The following is a 14235-nucleotide window of genomic DNA, read 5'->3' as shown; positions in this document are numbered from 1 at the left end:
AGAAAAGATACACTGGTAAAGGGTGGTCTACATTTGATGAATGGAACCCAACTATGAACATTTTTGTAACCACAGTGCTTAAATAAATAATTAATAAGAAATTAATTCGATTAGTATTCATAATAAATAGTAACAAAAGTGAGTTATAATAATTACAACCAATTTTTTCTTTTTTTCTCTCCCCCCCTTTTTTACAACCAATTTAATGTCATTTTCACTAATACATAAAAAAATAATTTTGTATAGATTTTAGTACTTATTGTATAAAGTTTGAAAACCTAATCTTTTGGCATAGTTAAATACTGTTTCTAAGTGTCTGAGTGGGGGGGGTTCACACCTGATTTTGCTCAGGGATTACTACTGGTTCTTTGCTCAGGGTTTACTCCTGGCATGGCTTAGAGGATCATATAAGATGCTTGAGATGTATCCCAGATCGACTGTGTGTATGGCTAGTGCCAGACCTGCTTTTTAGACAATGGATAGGATATCATCTTGTATATATTATTGTATGTTATTTTGAGTCATTTGATACATTTCTGCTGTTATTCTGAGTAATAATTTAATTTTTATAAAAGGCAAATTGACCAGAGAAAGTATAGCAAGAAGAGTTCTACCTTTACATGTAGCAGAATGAATTCACTTCCTGTCATCATGCCCACCAGGCATGGGCCCCCAAAAAATTGAAAAGGAGGATACATTTGAGATATATTCTTGGTATATATTATCTACAGAGATGTAACAGAAAATTACATTTTCAAACCAGAAAGCGTTTTCCCAGTTCAAAAAGTTTTAAATGCTAAGAATAAATTTTGCTACCCTATTTGGGAGTATCAGAGATATTTAGTTATAAGATTTAAAGCATTTTCCATGTATAAACTTTTTATTCTACAATATATTGAGTAATGTTTTTCTAAAACTTTGATTTTGGAGACCAGGAGTGATAATACAGTATATAAGCTGTGCAGCCTCCTGGTTCTAGTCACCAGCACCCTACATGGCCCCCTGAACTCCAACAGGAATTATCTCTAAGCATAGAGTCAATAATAAGCACAACTAAAAACAAAAAAAAATAAACTTAAAATAGTAAAACTTTGCTTTTTTAAAATTGTTGTTTGGTAATGGTAACCATTGTTATTTATATCTTCACCATCATTGATTAAATGATAAAAAGTTGAGTTCATCAGCATTTACTCGTCATCCCCTTATATGCTGTTTTTGAGTTTTATATACTGAGTTTTAACCATTATTTAGCATTTGGTTTTAATCATAACATAAACTTATTTTTATTTCATGTAAATTGCTTTTTGAAATTTTCTGTACAAATGTCATTTCACTGTCTCACTGGTCATTTTAACTTTTGCCACTTTTTGGAAATACGTTTTCTGACAACTTTTCATTCATATTTTTTTAAGTTTTCTTGGAGTAAGAGCATTTTATTTTTTTTGAGATTTCTTCCTATGTTTTAATGGCAGAATACCTTGATGGTTTTAGGATAACCAATATTTCTTTCAGCTGACAACTTAGTTTTAGGATGACAACATTTAGAATTATTTTATTTTACTTCCTTTTGGCAACAATTATCATTGCTAAAATTTCCATCATGAGCTGAGTAATATAGATTATGCAGCTGATTCTTGTCCTATATCTCAATACTGCATATGTTTTCCTGAGCAACACCAGGTATGCCTGAACTAAACATAAATAAATAAAAAATAAATAAAATGTCCTTTGCCCATAAATTAAATGTTTTTGATATTTAACTTGTATAATAGGCTATGCTAAATATTTTTTTATTAGAGTTCATACTAAATACCACATTCCTTGAAATTCCTAGGTAACTCTGACACTGTCCTATAATTGAGACATTGCCATAATCAAGTATAAAAGTAGAAATGATTTTAAAGCAAAGTTTTTACAAATAGTAAAATATGAATGGGTTTTTGCAGTACATTGAAGTAGGTTTTACACATATATCAAAATGATAGGAAGCAACATTGATGTGAAAAAAAGTAAAATATGCAATGTTGGTGGAAATGTTGTCTAGCTCAGTGACTAGCTTATAAACTTATAAACTTCTCAAAAATAAGATTAGGCCTTCCATATGTCACACTTAGAGGAAAAAGGTACAAATACTAGGTGGTCTTATTTGTTTATATAATGTACAGAAAAGCAGAAAAAGAAGCAATATAAAATGCTAAAAATTTCTTAACATTTGACTACAGTAATAATCAAGAAGTGGGGTGGAGGACTTGGGGGAGAGCCAGGGAAGAAAGACAGGCTAAAGGTAATACAAGGACATTTATAGAGCGTCTTGAGAATTTTGATAGAAGTGAAGGTGCAGTAACTTTATACATCAAAATTATAAATGCCTACACTAATTTAACTGTGACATAAACTTATTAAAAATAAAATGCACTTTGTTAAAATTAACATATAAATTAAATATAAAGGGCATCATTAAATTTGTGGAGAAGGTAAAAAATAGAGGAATAGATATTCTGGGAGAAAATCATCTAAGTAAGGACATAAACTTATAAAGTTCATATTATGTTTTTAGAGTTATAATCTGTTCTCTATGACTTGAATATATCAGAAAAATTAAGTTCTTAACTTGATGCTTATGTTAATGTGAAATCATGTTATGAGACATCAAAAATATGACACACTTAAGAAGAAGGTATATAATTTCAAAAATAACTCTTAGGGCCATAGAGATAGGGCAGCAGGTATAGCACTTGCCTTGCACACTAACAAATGGGTTAGGTATCCAGCACTCTGTATGGTCCCCTGACATCCATCAGGAGTGATCCCTGAGTAAAAGATGTGAGACCAAAATGACAAATTCATAAAATTTTATATTAGTATATTTCTTGGACAAAACTAGAAACTGAGGTAGAAAATAATTTTTTTTGAGGTAGAAAATTTTTAAATGAGCTCTAAGATTTAGCTTGAGTAGCTTTATGGCTTATAGATGACATTTCCAAATTTGGTCAGTGACTTGGATTTATAGTTTATTTAACTTTAAAAAGTGAGGAGTTAAATCATTAATCCTTGAGAACATGGTATCTTGAAGATAATAGATGTCCAAAAGTTATCACAAAATATGCACCAAAATTGTTTATAAACTGAACTATCAGTTTGAGATACAGAAATTGTTTATCAGTTTAAACATAAGCCTATAAATTAAAACTGTGGAAATAACAGAGAAGGCATTGTTTATTAGAAGCATCTGGAGGGAATGAGGAAAGGCATATATATCAACATTTTATGAATGCAATATCCAAGTGTTGACTAAACATAAGACTTAGTTTATGACCATAAAACTAAGAAATCATGACAGCATCCAGACCACAGAAAATTTAGTTCCCATAAAAGTTATAACTTAACATTTTAGAATATTTCATAATAAAGACTATTTGATGATTTGAGCACATGCTTAAATATTAACTATAAATGAAAGTGGAAGAGTAATATCAGCAAAACTATAATGATCTTTTGATCTGTAAAGGTTTTTGCATGTAAAGTCTTACTTGGTCATTTTAACAATAAATATAAGTAGCTAGATTAGGATTTTCATTTAGTACATCTCACAAAGGGACTAAAAGTTTTATTTTAAATAACTCAGAGGTCTATGATGTAAATTTCTTAAGAACCCCAAAGTAGGAGAAAATTTCCTGACATGAAAACTTAAATACATAAAATATTTTATTGCAAGAAAAAACCTTGGTCTCTTCATTTGTCTCATGAAGAATTATTAAATCTAAGGACATAACAGGATAAGAATAAATGAATGGTGTAATATTTGAAATAATTACTAGCACAATAGAAGGGAAGATGACTTAAAAGAGTTATAAGTGTACTTACTATTAATGAAAGAATTAAGGATGAAAATCACAAAAATCTTAGATTTAGGCCAGAGATAGCACAGCGGTAGGGCATTTGCTTTGCATGCAGCGGACCCAGGATGGGCGGCAATCGAATCCCGGCATCCCATATGGTTCCCCGAGCCTGCCAGGAGTGATTTCTGAGTGTAGAGCCAGGAATAATCTCTGAGCGCTGCCAGGTGAGACCCAAAAACCAAATAAATAAATAAAATATATTTATAGGAGTGTTATATTAGAAAATGAATCAGATACTTAAATTCTAGAGAAAAAATTGAGGCTTACAGCCATTTACGTAATCTATAAAGTTAATGCACTTTGTGTTTAAGTTCTTGAATGTCTTTTAAAGGATTTTGGGACCTTTAAATTTAGGATTATTGAAGAATTAATATGAAGAAGCAGCTTGATGCATTATTAAAAACTAATCTAAGGGTAGTAAGTTTTAATTCTCAAATCTTGCCTCTATGTGAACTGTCTGTTACATACATAGGATAGCTGGAGCCAGGTTATATTTAGTATTTAACTTGCAATGTTATAGTCAACCTGTGGCTGGAAGATGGAGAAAGGAAAATAACGAACAGAACATTTTGAGGTTTATGCCTTGAAATAACATCACAGTCTTGCTTATCCAGTCGCTAGATATCAGTCTCATAGATGCATTTAACCATAAAAGAAACTGAAACAATAGAGCTATTATCTATAAGAGCATATCAAAGATAACATTTGGTAAATAGGCATGCCACTCAAATTTAATGTTTTTTTAGTTATCATAAAAGTGTTATAAATCAAATGTGATTAGCAACTCAATGAAACAGTATAAATAAAATAGAAAATTGGGGCCAGAGTGATAGCAAAGTGGTAGGGCGCTTGCCTTGCATGGGGCTGACCCAAGACGAAACTAGGTTTGATTCCCAGCATCCCATATAGTCCCCTAAGTCAGGAGTGATTTCTGAGTGCATAGCCCACAGTAACCCCTGAGTGTCACCGGCTGTGGCCCAAACGCCCCTTTTCCCCCCATAAAAGGAAAGAAAAATGATGTGAGGGCCAGAGCAATAGCACAGCAGTTAGGGCATTTGCCTTGTATGTGCCAGACCTGGGTTTGATCCCCTGCATTCCATATGGTCCCCTGCACCTGCCAGGAGTTATTTTTGAGGGCAGAGCCAGGAGTACTCCTAAGTGGTGCCAGATGCAGCCCAAAACCAAAATTAAAAGAGAAAGAAAAAATAGAAAAACTATGTGGTACATAAATGCAAAGAAATACTACATAAGTAATGTTACAATCATGCAATTTGCTGCAACATGTATGATACTATCATGTTGCACAAAGTAAGCCAGAAGGATAAATACAAGATAATACCAATGATATGTGTTATTTAGAATAACTGCAAGAGGGAATGTGTGGTTGAAAGGAGGGGTTGCCTAGATCACTCTGGTCATAGATTATAGTGAGAAAAATGAACATAGATACAAAAAAAATAGAGTGGAGAGGAAGAAATACAGATGAAGAATAATATTCGTGGTGTTAAAAAAGGACACAAATAAATATACAAACCATAGAATCGGCAACACTGAACTCATGAGACCCAAACTTTACAATCACACTGCAATGATGGCAGACTACGAGGGGCAGGTATAGGAAGGACTCTGGAAATATTGGTGGAGGGATGCTGACACTGGTGGTGGAATCTGTACTGATATATTGTATATTTAAAACTTTGTAAATCATGATGCTTTAATAAAAACAAAGCAAAACAAATTACATTTGGTAAACTACTAGCTTTTTCAACATATTTGGAAATGTGTGCAACATTTTAAAAACATTCCTAAACTGGATATAAGGTCACTGTATTAAAAAAGATTTACTTTATGACTTATGGTAAAATGATTAAATATGAAAGATAGTTTTAAGATTAATAAAAGGTTTTGTATATTTCCCTAAAAATTAGATGGTTTATTGGTTTTGCCCATTCATTAAACTACTATATAGAATGGTTCATTACTAGACTTTGAATAAGACTGTGGGTAAAAGGATTGTGAAAAAAATTAAGCCATGTAGTAACTAAAATAAAGCATAAGAAAAAAGAAAATGTTAAGTTGGGTAAAAGGGTTAAATGAGATACCAACTACTGAATTCTTTCAGTTACAGTGGACTAGTATTTGTATCAGACATCTTGCTAGCTAAAGTAATTGAGTAATTTTGATGAGCTAGAGGGAAATATATGTTTGTGTGTATTGTATATATACAATATATATATGTATATATATTGTGTATATATATATTGTATATATACAATAGGTTGAATGAAACTTTAGACAAGCTAACACAGGAGGACCGATGGTAAATAACCTAGGGAGAAATTATTACAAAATGGTGAGCTTGATTGTTACTTGCATTTGTTTACATGTATGTGACAATTCTTAGGTTCTAGATTACAGTTTAAGAAATTTATAAGCAGTTATCAACATTCTCAGGTCTACACAGACAAAAGTCGTTATTAAAGGTCTTCAAGATGAAGAGGAGTCTAAGACACTCTTTTATATACACCCACATAGTAAAATACACCAAGTGTTGAAGGTATATCATCTGCTACAGGCATAAATATGGAAGCATATTACTAATATATATATATATTTAATTTTTGTGTCACACCCAGTGATGCTCCGGTGTTACTCCTGGCTATGCGCTCAGATCACTTTGGCTAAGGGTACCATATAGGACTCCGGGGACTGAACACAGGTCTGTCCTGGGTCAGCCACAAGCAAGGCAAACACCCTACCGCTGTGCGGTGTGTGTGTATGTATATATCGAACCTTGGTCCTTCCTAGGTTAGTGCGTGCACGGTCAACACCCTACCTCTTGCACCACCACTCCAGCTCTATTACTAATATTTTAAGGGAGATAGAATAGATATTATATTGAAACAATTTGCAAAGTGGCCAAATTAAGCTGTGATTTTTAGATAACAGAACTTATTTTATTTTGGTAAGAGGGTATCTAATTATTGCAAAATGGAAGACATAAGACTTCTAAGGTATTCCAAGTTTTGTTACATTTACTTATGTAGGCAGTTGTTATGGAGGCTGTTTCTTGTGAAATATTATTGATTTCTATCATAAATATGATGTTTTCTTAATGTGTATTTTTATCACCCGTTTAATTTTTAATGTTAATATAATACATATGTATAAGCACACACATATGTTTATACATATATTTGTTTTAAATAGAGCATAATATAAAACAAATGTATTAAAACATTTGTTTTTATATTTAATTTTTTGTTCAAATTTTATCTTTTAAATAAATATACTGTATTTAAAATAGGCTCATATGAAATTTTCATTCTTTAAAAGAAAAACACTTACCAAAGCTGTTCCCTAGCTTAGGCTGCTTATAAATTTTGAATGTGTATGCTTATATAAACTGGTTCCTGGAAAAAAGCATAAGAATTTACCATGGTCTTAAGATTGTTATCTCTGATAAAAGTAAACATTTAATGTGATTTTCTTCTTCCTGGAAAAGTATTTGTGTTTATTATTGATATCTGATAAAACACTCATTTACTGCGATTCTCATTTTCTTGGAAAAGTGTTTGCATCTTATAAAATGATTTTTAAACAAAGCAACAAAAAGAAAGAAAGTGGTAAGTAAAAAGATTAGTAAAACTACTGGGGCTTAATTATACATTTATTTTCCCAATATTCTCTGGGGTTTCAGGGACTGTCCCAGATATTCTCATGTGGTTTCGCAGGTACCAGATCACTCAGAGCTCTGCCAAATGAGGTTAAGCAGCCAAGGCCTACTAGTCTGGTGGTCAGTAGAACCACACCTGGCAGTGCTTGAGGAACAAACACTTAAGGGATCAAATTCAGACCTCTGCACATCCTTCTGAGCTATCTTCTCATTCTCAGCATCTTCCCATATTTGAGATTTAAGTTTTTCTAGAAAGAACAATCCTATTGCTATTCATAATGATCATATTTTCTTATCCCATATAGAGATAACTTTTACATTAGATTAATTTTAATATTGATTCTCAATTTGTGCAGTCCATATGTAGTCAAGATTTTATTTGAATAAATATTAATTTAATAATTATTCTTCTGCAGTAATTTACAATAGGATAACACCATAATAAACAAATCAATCTTTGTTTATAAAACCATTATACATCCATTTGACACATTAGCCTTCCTTCTCTTTCTTCTCTAAATACTGCTTTGAGCTAGAGGGATTTTAAAGGGCGCATCCTGCTAGTTCCTAGAACTACTAAAACGAAGAAACCACACCAGACTGGAGTGTAACCTGGTCCTCAGCACTTCTGGAAGGCCACTTTCCCAAATTAAGTATTGCCATAAATTATTTGTTCCCATTTCTTTTTTCCAATAATTTTACAATATCATTTATAGTCTAGTTCTACTTATTCACCACGACCAAACAGATTTCACTAAAATACCATATATTATTATGTATCATAATACAGTGAGCCAGGAAATTGGCAGCTATGTATTTTTTATTTATTTAACTATTTCAATTATTAAGAGCTAATCAGATAAAGGGGTGGATAGAACAAGGAAAAAATAACAGCAACATTCAGCTCACGACATGAAGCTCACCACAAAGAGTGATGGGTGCAGTTAGAGAAATGACTACATTGAGAACTATCATAACAATGCGAATGAATGAGGGAAGTGGAAAGCCTGTCTTGAGTATAGACCAGGGTGGGGTGGGGAGGAAGGAGATTTGGGACATTGGTGATGAAATGTTGCATTGGTGAAGGGGGGTGTTCTTTACTTGACTGAAAACCTACTACAATTATATTTGTAATAAGGTGTTTTAATAAAGATATATAAAAGCTAACAGCAACAATGGTGGATGAAAGTGGTCACTCTGGATGAGAAGGGGTTGTTGAATAAAAGGTGGTATATTGTTGTACATAAAACCTTATCAGCAAACCAGTTAAAATAATTTTTTAAAAGTACCTGTCATAGAGACAGGTTGGTAGGTGGGACATAAATGAGGAAGGAAGACACTGGTGAAGGAATTGTATTTGTAATTGGATGTCTGACACTCAATCAGGAATAACTGTCATATATGTTGACTAAATAAAAATTTTTTAAAGTTGATTCATCTGTTTCTCAATTTTTGAAAACTTACAAATAAAAGACAAATATGGTAAATACATTCCACTTACATTCATAAAAATGATTTAAACATAAATATTTTAAGATTAATATTTTATTGGTTACTGTGACATTAATATTTCACATTATTGATTTATATTTTTGTGCTACTACACAACTTTCATCACAAGTGTGTCAATGTCCCTCCACCATTGTCCAAAGGACCTTTATCTGTCCAACCTTTATTTTGTTCAAAACATACTTTGCAGCCTCAGTTTTCAGTTTTTTTGGCAATGTCACAGGGCTTGTTTCTAATGAGAATTGTCTATCCCCTTTGTTTCTGTGTACCTCATAGATGAGTAAGATCATTGCTTCACTTAGAATGACATATTGAATTCTATACTCATTAGAGAAAGCTGAAATATACCATCATTTTTTCTCATTTTGGGGGGCTTTTTGTTTAGAGATCACTGCCATTGGGCTCATGGTACCATGTGGGGTCCTAGGGATCAAACCTGGGTTGGCCACACACAAAACAAGTGTCTTACCTGATGTATTCTCTCTTTTTCCAATATCACCTTTTCTCACAGTTGACTAGTATTCGATTGCATGTATTTATTTTTTCATCTAGTGTTATGTAGTTGGTTTGCTGCCAGATTTGCTATTTGTAAATAATGCTTTGATGAAATGTACATTATTATTATCAAACATTGTGAATTAATTATTTAGCCTTGTAGGGGAAGATAGAAGCCCAAATGTGGAGATACTAGATCATATCTAAGTACTAGTCTTGCTTTGTTGTTGTTAATTAAGACTTCAAATCACTTCACATAGTCTGACTCTCACTACTGTCTCATCAACTGAATAAGAGTAACTTATTTTTGCACTACCCTTGCTCCACCATGTATTTGCATATACATTTTAGAAATATTAAAATAAAAATTATTGGTTGAATTTTATTTAAATTTACTGCAAATAAAGGCCAATTTTGTTAGAATTGAGCTTAAACTATTGTTTTTCTTCTTTAATACATGATATATTTTAATTTGTTTAGAGGTTACATTATTCCACAATTTTAATATTTTTTCTGTTGCCTTTTGAAAAGATTCCTCAGTTATATTGCTAGTTTTTCAACGCTATCCTATAGTACTCCGTTTTGTTTACAATAATTATATTTTATAATATAGGTTACTATTCCCTAGTATATGAATACAAAGTGATCTAGTAACATTTTCATGAAACCTACAACAAAAGTTTTTTGCTGTTTTTATGACTGTTAGAAATTAATTGGCCTTGCATGTATAGGTCTATCTTATAACTTTATCATTAAAAATACTTTCTTAAAAAAAAATAAAATAAAAATACTTTCTTAAGAATTGTGGTTTTTTTCTTATAAAATACCTTGAATATAAGCAATATGACTATTTGAGCATTCTTATCTCTTCATGTTTGTTTTTATTTTTCTAGGCATATTACATTTCTTTCTCACTGATAAAATTATCCTGTGGATTTCTGTTAAAATTTTAGTTGGGATCTTATTTCAAGTCGTCATGGATGGGTATTGGAAAAAGTTTTCAATTAGCAATAATCACTTCTCAGATAAACATCATTGGCAATGATACTCCCACGAAGTAGAATGCCTGTCTCAAATATAGGCAGGAATAAAAGTCTATAGAACTGAGATTACTCAAGATGTGTAAGTAAGTCATGAGCATAGCCTGCATGGCCACAAAACAAAAATAAACAAAAATATGGGAGAAAAGATTTTTCCTATATCAGCAATGTGAGAAAACATTCTTCATAAGTTATAATCAGGTAAATTTAAATAAATGCAATGAGATACTATTTTACACTAATGATATTAGATATATTAAAAAGAACCCAGGTTGTCATTCTGTTGAAGAAAAGGAACTCTCATTTAGTATTGGGAACTCTTACTACTATAAACTCTTTAAAAAGCATGATAATTATCAAAGCAAGTATGACACTTCCATAAAATCAAGCAATCCCACTTTTTTTGTATCTACCCCAAGGGAGAATCCAATAACTTTATTCAGAACTCATTTGTAACACTTTGGGCAATAGCAAAAATCTACAAAAGCAAATGATGGGATAAAGAAATTATGCACATGGAATATTACTCAGCTATAAGTAAAGATCAAATCATGAAATATTATTGCAATTTTTATGATAATAGAGGTTATCACCAATAAAGTCAGTAATTAGGAGGACAGTTACATCTCTCTTATTCTCTTATATATGTGGAATATAAAGAAACAAAGTAAGGAAATAACCAATGGCAAAGGCAACAAAACCTGAGTAAAAGTCTACAGAACTGAGATTACTCAAGATGTGGCAGGAGTTTGAGGTAGTGGTGGATATGAAGGGACCCTGAGTAAATTGTGGAGACAAGTGAACCATCTGGTGGGGAAGGATGTGATGTTAGAGCATTGTTTGTTTTAATGGCTGTTAAATCGTAGTGTTTGATCTATTTTTTAAATTTAAAATTACGATTAAGAGTAAATTTAAACTAAAAATACAAAGTATTATTTCATTTCAGTAAAAAGGAGATTTTACTCTAGTGAACTGAGAAAAAAGTATGACCCCAGCAAATTTTCATAGATGGCCCTTACTGAGTTTTTTGTAGTGTAGGCAAATTTGTCTTTTTTTCTTTCATCACAACATATTTATTTATTTATTTATTTATTTTTTTTTTTGGTTTTTGGGCCACACCCGGTAACGCTCAGGGGTTACTCCTGGCTATGCGCTCAGAAGTTGCTCCTGGCTTGGGGGACCATATGGGACACCGGGGGATCGAACCGCAGTCCGTCCAAGGCTAGCGAAGGCAAGGCAGGCACCTTACCTTTAGCGCCACCACCCGGCCCCAACATATTTATTTTTTAATAATATTTTTATTTAAGCATCTTGATTACAGACCATTGTAGTTAATATCAGTTATATAAAGAGCACCCTCTTCACCAGTACAACATTCTCACCACTAATGCACCCCATCTCCCATCTCTCTCCCACCCCTCGCCTGTCTTCTTGACAGGCCTTGCACTTCTCTCACATATTGACATTGTTATGGTAGTTGTCAGTGTACTTATTTCTCTAACTGCACTCATCATTCTTTTTGTTGAGCTTCATACTGTGAGCTGGTTCTTCCTACCTTCATCTCTATTGTCTCTGGGCATTATTACAATAATATCTTATTTTTCTTATCCACATAGATGAGTGATATTATGTGTCTATCTTTCTCCCACTGATTATATGATTTAGCATAATAGATTCCATGTACACTCATGTATAGGAAAATTTCATGACTTATTCTTCCCTGGAGGCTGCATAGTATTCCATTGTGTATATGTACCACAGCTTCTTTTCTTTTCTTTTCTTTTCTTTTCTTTTCTTTTCTTTTCTTTTCTTTTCTTTTCTTTTTGGGGAGGTGGTTTATGAGTCACACCCAGCAGTGCTCAGGGGTTATTCCTGGTTCTATGCTCAGAAATCGCTCCTGGCAGGTTCAGGAGACCATATAGGATGCAGGAATTTGAACCACAGTCCTTCTGCATGCAAGGCAAACTCCTTCCTTCCATGCTATCTCTCTGGTCCTGTACCACAGTTTCTTTAGCCATTCATCTGTTGAAGGACATCTTGATTGTTTCCAGAGCCTGGCTATTGTAAATAACACTGCAATAAATATAGGTGTGAGGAAAGCATTTTTTGCATTGTTTTTTCTTGTTCTTAGGGTATATTCCTAGGAGTGCTATAGCTGGTTCATATGGGAGCTCAATTTTCAGTTTTTTGAGGAATCTCCATATTCTTTTCCATAAATGCTGGACTAGATGGCATTCCCACCAACAATAAATGAGATTTCCTTTCTCTCCACCTCTCCACCAGCCTTGATTATTTTTATTCTTTGTGATGTATGCCAGTCTCTGGCATCATTTTATGTGCCTTTATTTTATTTTATTTTATTATTTATGGAATTATTTTTTGTGCCTTTTGGCCATTTGTATTTCTTCTTTGAGAAAGTGTCTGTTCATTTCTTCTCCCCATTTTTTGATGGGGTTAGATGTTTTTTCCTTGTTAAGTTCTGTCAGTGTCTTGTATATTTGAATATTATCCCCTTATCTGATGAGTATTAGGTGAATAGTTTTTTTCCATTCTGTGCACTGCTTTTGTATTCTCGTCACTATTTCCTTTAAAGTGCAGAAGCTTCTCAGCTTAAAGTAGTCCCATCTGGTATTAAAATAAAGACAGACCCTCAGATCCATGGAATAGAAGTGAGTATTCAGAGAATGTTTACCAGACATACAATCAATTAATATTTGATAAATGGGCAAGAAGTTCACAATGAAGCTAGAAAAGCCTCTTTAACAAGTGGTGCTGGAACAACTGGTTAGTCACATGCTAAAAAACAAAATCAGACCTCCATCTAACACCATGCACAAAGGTCAAATTCAAATGGATTACAGATCTTGATATTAGACCCAATACCATAAAGTTTATAGAACAATATGTAGGTAAAACACTCCATGACATCAATACTAAAGGCATCTTCAGGAGGAAACATTATTCTTTAAACAAGTGGAAGAGTAGAGGAATTTGTATAGAAACATCATCTCTCCTCTACCACTACATTATAGTTATTTTCCTGGGATTAATACAGTTTATATCCAGAAAAAGGCCTTTATGCCCCTCCTAGAAGTGGGTATTTTGTTATGGTAATAAATCAGAGTATAAGAGAGGGTAATTGTTTCAAAGTAGGAAAACTAATAGTTGTAAATCTAGAGATGGACTTTTACAGATCAAAGCTACTCCTTGTATATTCATTCAGTGTAGTAAGATATTTTTTACCATGAAAAATGTTGAATATTACCATGCTAGTTTTTGGAGTTTGTGATATAGTTTTATAATTTTTCTTTAATTATGTAATTAAAATTATATTATATAATATTTGAGGGTTTTTTTGTTTGTTTTTTTGGGTCCCACCTCATGATACTCAGAGTTTACTCCTGGCTATGCACTCAGAAATCACTCCTGTCTTGGGAGACCATATGGGACACCGGAGATTTTACTGTTGTCAGTCCTAGGTTATCTTGTACAGGGCAAATACCCTAGTGATTGCGTCACCACTCCAGCCCCTGTGTAATACTACTTTTAATTTGCTAATTTTATGAGTTTTATAATCCTGCTCATTATTTATATTTTTCTGAAAATGTTTCACATG

At 32.7% G+C, this 14235-nt stretch overlaps 1 non-coding gene across 1 annotated transcript; it reads right to left on the bottom strand.

Annotated features, from left to right (window-relative positions):
* Positions 1 to 10504: 10504 nt before the first annotated feature.
* On the bottom strand, positions 10505 to 10643 carry LOC126005497 (U4 spliceosomal RNA). The gene has a single exon (XR_007494552.1). It is a non-coding gene; the product is annotated as a U4 spliceosomal RNA (small nuclear RNA).
* Positions 10644 to 14235: the final 3592 nt, after the last annotated feature.

Source organism: Suncus etruscus, chromosome 3 (assembly GCF_024139225.1).
Source record: "Suncus etruscus isolate mSunEtr1 chromosome 3, mSunEtr1.pri.cur, whole genome shotgun sequence".
In the NCBI taxonomy this organism is placed as follows: domain Eukaryota; kingdom Metazoa; phylum Chordata; class Mammalia; order Eulipotyphla; family Soricidae; genus Suncus; species Suncus etruscus.
This window is presented reverse-complemented; position numbering and strand designations above follow the sequence as displayed.